The following is a 7,132-nucleotide window of genomic DNA, read 5'->3' as shown; positions in this document are numbered from 1 at the left end:
TTTTCTCACCTGTGAAAAAGAGATATTATTCTCTATCTCGATAAGATGGTTGAGTGGATACAATGAGATAATGCATGTAAAACACCTTGCAATGTGCAAGGAACATGTAAATCTGAATTAGTGTTAGTTATTACTAATTTTTATTATGTTTGCCTATATTCTTCTTATTTGTTTAGATTCACCCCACTTCAGCTGTACATAAAACCGAACCTGAGACTGGAGAAGTGGCCTTAATAAAAGATAACAGCAGTGGTTCTCAGCTCTGGCTGTCCACTAGAATCATCTGGTGAGCTGAAAACACAATACTGATGTCTCGGCCAATGAACTCAGAATCTCTGAGGGTGTTAGGAATCACTGGATTAAATAGAGGTTGCCGGGAGTATGAAGTTGGGGGGGGGGCACTAACAACGATGAAGGAGGTTATGTGAAAACCAAGGCTTTAACTGAGCGAGTCCTCTGAACCTCTAATACCTGACTGCCGAAGATGGCTGTTCATTGACCCCTTTTCACTTTTCCAGTAGTCCTGTTTTATTTACGTTTGGAAGTCTGTGTGGCCCTAGGGAAGACAACTCTTTTCCTGACTTCAGAGGTCAAGCAGTAGACCCCTGAAAGCTAAGGTAATCACTGCATTTTATCCACTGTCACTATGATTGATTTAAAGGGTGCATGTGACCAAAGCTGTTGTAATCAGGGTGACTCTCAGACAAAGACAAAGATGCTCTCTTTCCTGCTGAGTGTGAATGAGAAAGCAGGTAGCCCTGGGAGCTGTGTTAAGTCATCCTGGGACCCCAAAGGGAGTCAGCTTTCTTAAGAAGAGAGCAGGGAAGAAGAGAAAGGCATTGTTTTTGCTGCTAGATCGAGCCTCACCTGAAACTAGCCGCCTCTGGACTTTCTAACATCATGAGCTGATAAATTCCTTATGCAACTCGATTTTTCTCTCAGTTGCAGCTAAAGGCATCCCAACAGAGTACCTCTCATGTGGGTAGCAATAACAATGGACAAGCGAGCCTACGTGGTGTTCTTTCTATTTCACAGGAAAACAGCTAGTATTTTGCTAGGGCCGCTTCCTGCCCCTTCTAGAACCAACAGCCCAAGCAAAAACAAATCAACGATAAACAGAGCTAGGCAGAACCAGTTTGAGCTCAGGGGTTTTTGAAACTGTGGCAAGTCTCAGGCTCTCCTCATTAACTTGTCGAGGTGAGTTAAACCAGAATGGTTGCCATAGCCCTGACCCTGTTACTCTGCTCACCCACCTCCTGTGGCACCTCAGCTCCTGGCAAAGCCTCTCAAAGCTGCTTCCACTCTCACCTCCTGCTGCACCACCCTTTTCTCATTTCAAACTATTGCTTTTCTCCAAACCCGATATGCCTTCAGGTTTCATTTTCCATTGCCTTTTGTGCCTGCAGTTCCCTTTACCTGCCATACTCTTTCCCCCTTCTCTCCGTGGAGGATCCCACCTATCCCTCAAGGTCCAGCTTAAATGCCACTTTGCCTATTTTCCCCAAGGCAAGGCAGGGAGCCTTCCTTAGTCCTTTCGTGGTACCTCATACGCACCTTCGTTATAGTGCTTTTCACATGCTGGAGTCAATGGTCTCTGTGCCAATCTCCTCCACCAGATCATGGGTGCTTCAAGAGCAGGGACTCTACCTCTTTCATTTCAGTATCCTTAGAGAGGCAGTATAAAGTCATGGTTAAGTACACTGGTTCTGGAGGAAGGCTGCCTAGATTAAAATCCTAGCTCTACTACTTATTAACTCTATTACCTTGGGTAACAGATTCAGTTTGACTCAATGTCCTTACCCATAAAATGACGGTTAAAAATAATATCCGTATCCTAGATGGCTGTGAGGACTAAAGGAGATACTGTATCTAAAGTCCTCAGGCAGAATGCTTTGCACAGGTTAGCGGAGACAGTGGGGCTTATAACCGACAACATAGACGATTAGTACCCATCCTGGTGGCTTTCGTGTTTTAAGTACTAAGTACGTGTTGTTAACAGTGAACAATAACCAGATTTCTTAACCTAAAGACCTCTCATTTAATCCCAGGGCGGCAGAATGTTATTCTCTGATTACTGCTGAGTCCCAAAGACTTTGACCCCAAGGAAAGAGGAACGTGAGGAATGCTCTTGAGAGGACTTACAGCTCAGCCTTTAAGGTTCTCAGTAACGAGGTCACCCCTGCACAGCTTCTTAAAGCAGCCTGTTTTGTTCCGTACGCAAGAATTTTGAGCAGTTTTTCCAAACCCATTAATTTCTAGGCTCAAAATGGCCTGGATTTTTTGTTAGTGTGAACAGTTTTATCTTTAACACGTTTTGTTTCAGGGGCGCCTGGCTGGCTCAGTAGGTGGAGCATGTGACTCTTGATCTCGGGGTCATGGCTTTGAGCCCCATGTTGGGTATAGAGATTACCTGAAAATTAAAAAATCTTAAAAAAAAAAAATAAACATTTTGTTTTGCTTTTTTTTTTTTCATAAAATTTGAACAGCACGCAAAGGAAAAACAAACTCATCCCTTCCCCAATCCTAACCTTAGAGCTAATTGCCGCTTCCAGTTTCCTGTATGTCCTTCCATGCAGTTTCTTCTTTTCATGTCAGCTTTATTGAGGTATAACAGACATATCACAAAATGCCTATGTTTAAAGTGTATATAGCCTGGTGAGTTGTGACACGTGTGCAACCACCACCACGACCAAGAGAATGTATGTCATTACTCCCGAAAGCCTCCACACACTCCTTTGTAATCCGCCCCTCCCTCCACCACGCTCCAGCCCTATCCACAGGCAGCCACTGATCTGTCTTGTCACTAGAGATTAGTTTACATATTCTAGAATTTTATATAAATTAAATAGCATATAGCACAACAGGGACTCTTTCTTTGTCTACCTTCTTCCAACTTTCAAGAACCATCATACTTTTGTGTGTATGCACATTTCATTCTTTTTTATTACTGTGTAATACTCCATGTTATTATGTTTATCCATTCATTACTGCTGGACATTTGAGCCATTTCCAGTTTTTATCTTTTACAAATAAAACTGCTCTGAATGTTTGCAGACAGGTCTGTGAAGACATATCATGCAGTCTGATTTGAATAATTATTGAAACAATAGCAACAGCTATGAGTGACTAAGGGGGGACAAAATGGAATGAGCGGCTCAAAAAAAGAAAAAAAGAAAGTGTGCACACGCGTGTGCCTGTGTGCATGTGTGTGTGTGCTCTGAGTGTTGTATGTGTATGTGTCTGTGCTCTGGGTGCTGGAATACAGGGGTGACCAAAGTTTCTGTCCTCAGAAATGATAGTGGTAACGTGAGCTGTTTGTTTCAAGTATGTGTAGCTAACAGTTGTATAAAATCTTAAATATCAAATCACCCAAATATTTACAAATAGGAATCATTGAGTTTATTGCAAACTTAGATTTACCAGTCCAAATTCCCACCTAGTACAGACCCGACTCAAATGTCATCACCTCTGGACAGGAATCCAGAGAGTCACCAGCTATCTCGAAAACATTTTGCAAAAATCTGAAACACTGAGAAGAACTTCTTGAGGACAGAAACTTTGGTCAGTGCCATATTCCAGCACCCAGAGCACGGACACACACACACATATGCACACACACACGCACACGTGTGCGCACACACTTTTTCTTTCTTTCTTTCTTTCTTTCTTTCTTTCTTTCTTTCTTTCGAGCAGCTCATTCCATTTTGGACAATTCTAATGATTACAAAGTCTTTCTTTATGTGAAGCAGATACTGATCAAACTTTTTGTCCTAATTATGCTCTCTAGAATCACATTTTCCATACAAAATAAAAAAATATTTGAAAATGCAGACCCGGAATCTTTAACCACTTGTGTTAAGGCACAGTTTAAGTTAGGATCATACTGACTTGGTCATTCTTCTGGAAGGTAGCATCCATAGTGGCTAAGCATAAGGGCGGAGAAGTCTGCCAGACTGTGTTCAAAACTTAATTATAGCTGTATGATTTGGGGCAAATCTTATTATGTCCCAGTTCCCCATTTGTGAAATGAGAGTAGTAATAGCTATCATACAAGACTATTTCAAGAATAATTGAGAAAATGTATACTGAAGCCCCTTGAACAGTGTTACCATCATTGAATATCCCCCTGGTTTTTTAAGGATCCTTCCATAGAATGGCATAGCTCATCGAATTATATACAGATGTAACCACCCAAGGAAGAGTTCTTTAAGTTTTTGTTTTTGTTTGTTTGTTCATTTGTTTTTAGCAGTTATAGTAAAAATAATGAAGACCACCTTGCCAGCCCATAGTTTTTCATAGGATATTCTTTTGAGCCATTATCCAAAAGCTCATACCTGTTCAATCTAGCCCTAGACTTGATTGTAGGATTAAATAATATTCTTGTTGGTTTGAGGTAATGATTCCAAAATAAGAAGATCATTATTAATCTTGACTCTGTTATTTAACTCATTAAATATTGCTCCCAAATTTGTCATCTAGAAATTTAATAAAAATGCTTTCCTAAGTCCTCGACACCATGCAGGACAGTTTTAAAGGCCCTGAATCAGTTCACATTGACATGAGTGATTTAACCCATGTAACCCAGCAAACCATATAAGAATCTTGTCACATTTTTCATCATTTCTATAGTGACATCAACTGACTCTGTAAACATCTTGCTAAAACCAGGATAAGGTTAACTATTACTTATCCTTAATTTACGTATCTGGTAATTTTATCATAAAATAAAATATAATTTGACATGAAACATTCCGAGAAAACTCAAACTCATTCCAGGTGTCAACAACTTTCTTTATGAAGTATCCACAGAACATTTAATACACTATTTAATATACTACTAATGTATTTAATATACTATTTTGGGATTTTTTTTTTTCCTGTGAACAACATCCTACTTCCTGGTATGAGTTTCTGGAATCTGCCCTTCTCCCATTTATGAAATGTATGATGTTTTCCATCCTCCTGACACCCTTTTATTTTCACCACAATGTCTCAAGAATATTTAAAGTTAAAATGTGTATATCTTTATGCTTAAAGATAGAAAATTGCTGGTAGATTCATGATCCCATCCACAAATCATTTTACTACTATGGAGTATAACTCTCTGGGCCCAGAGATTTGAAGGGAAGTATGTATGTATGTATGTATGTATGTATGTATGTATGTGTTTTTTTTTTTTTTTTATTTTAAGTAGGCTCTATACCCAACATGGGGATTGAACTTACTATCCTAAGATCAAGAGTCACATGCCCTATGGACTGAGTCAGACTGGTGCCCCTTGGGAGGCATTTTTAAAAAGTTCATTTATGGGCGCCTGGGTGGCGCAGTCGGTTAAGCGTCCGACTTCAACCAGGTCACGATCTCATGGTCCGTGAGTTCGAGCCCCGCGTCAGGCTCTGGGCTGATGGCTCGGAGCCTGGAGCCTGTTTCCGATTCTGAGTCTCCCTCTCTCTCTGACCCTCTCCCGTTCATGCTCTGTCTCTCTCTGTCCCAAAAATAAATAAAAACGTTGAAAAAAAAATTTAAAAAAATAAATAAATAAATAAAAAAATAAAAAGTTCATTTACCATCTCCTTACTCTCCCCGACTCCAATTTCTTCTTAGCATTGACCTTCAAGTCTTTTACTTGCTATGTTAATGCCTTTTACTCTGCAGTGACCAGAGTTCTGTCCTCAGGGCTTCTTTAGTTTGCAAAAGAAAAATAGAAAACAAACAAATAAAAATCAGTCCTGGCACACATTTCTTTTTGTTGTATCTCTCTATATAACAAATTTGATCATTCAAAATTTATTCACCAGGTATTTCATGTATAACTTTTTGTAACTTTGAATAACTGTAATTTAAATTAAAAATAGCATATTAATATCTAGTGATGTTTCAAAATATATTAACCATGAGTGACTATAGGAAAATTATTTGCCCTCTCTCTATCTCAGTTTCTTCATCCATAACAACGGAATAATGACCCTCATGCACTATCGGTAGAAATGTAAGTTGTGGGGGCGCCTGGGTGGCTCAGTTGGTGAAGTGTCCAACTCTTGATCTCAGCTCAGGTCGTGATATCTCAAGGTTCATGAGATCGAGCCCTGCACTGGGCTCTGTGCTGATAGGGCGGAGCCTTCTTGAGATTCTCATTCTCCCTCTCTCTCTTTCTCTCTCTGCCCTTCTCCTACTCATTCACAATCCCTCTCTCAAAATAAATAAATAAACATTAAAAAAAAGAAATGTAAATTGGTTCATCCACTATGGAAAACAGTATGAAGCTTCCTCAAAAAATTAAGAGTAGGAATACCATACAATCCAGTAATCCCACTTCTGAGTATTTACCTGAAGAAAACAAAAATGCTAATGCAAAGAGACATATGTACTCCTCTGTTTATTGCAGCATTATTTACAATAGCCAAGATGTGGAAGCAACCCAGCTATTCATTGGTAGATGAATGAATAAGAAGATGTGATATACAAAAATAGACACATAGATCAATGTAACAGAATAGACAGCTTAGAAATAAACCCAGGATTACATGGTCAATTAATCTACAACAAAGGAGGCAAGAGTATACAATGGGAAAAAAATCTTTTCAACAAATGGTGCTGGGAAAACTGGACAGCTGCATGCAAAAGAAGGACACTGGGCTACCTGCTTACAGCATATCCAAAAATAAACTCAAAATGGATTGAAGACCTAAATGTGGGATCTGAAATCATAAAATTCCTAAAGAAAATACAAGCAGTAATCTCTTTAACGTCAGCCATAGAAACATTTTTCTATATGCCTCCTTTGGGAAAGGAAACAAAAGTGAGAATAAACTATTGGGACTTCATCAAAATAAAAAGCCTTTGCACAGCAAAGGAAACCGTCAACAAAACAAAAGGCAACCTACCAAGTGGGAGAAGATATTTGCAAATGATATATTGGATAAGGGGTCCATATCGAAAATAAAGAAGTTATATGACTCAACACCAAAACCACACAAATAATCCCATTAAAAATGGGCAGAAGACATGAACAGACATTTTTCCAAAGAAGACATACAGATGGCCAACAGACACATGAAAAGATGTTCAATATCACCCATCATCAGAGAAATGTAAGTCAAAACTACAATGAGATATCACATCACCTCACACC

General features: G+C 39.2%; 1 long non-coding RNA gene across 1 annotated transcript; it reads right to left on the bottom strand.

Moving 5' to 3' along the window:
* Positions 1 to 387: 387 nt before the first annotated feature.
* Positions 388 to 6,055, bottom strand: LOC121027708 (uncharacterized). The gene is made up of 2 exons (XR_005788878.1): positions 5,568 to 6,055; positions 388 to 1,665 (listed from the first exon to the last, which is right to left on the bottom strand). It is a non-coding gene; the product is annotated as an uncharacterized LOC121027708 (long non-coding RNA).
* Between the last annotated feature and the right edge of the window lie 1,077 nt (positions 6,056 to 7,132).

Source organism: Herpailurus yagouaroundi, unplaced genomic scaffold (genome assembly GCF_014898765.1).
Source record: "Herpailurus yagouaroundi ecotype Mexico unplaced genomic scaffold, PumYag 77, whole genome shotgun sequence".
NCBI lineage: Eukaryota > Metazoa > Chordata > Mammalia > Carnivora > Felidae > Herpailurus > Herpailurus yagouaroundi.
This window is presented reverse-complemented; position numbering and strand designations above follow the sequence as displayed.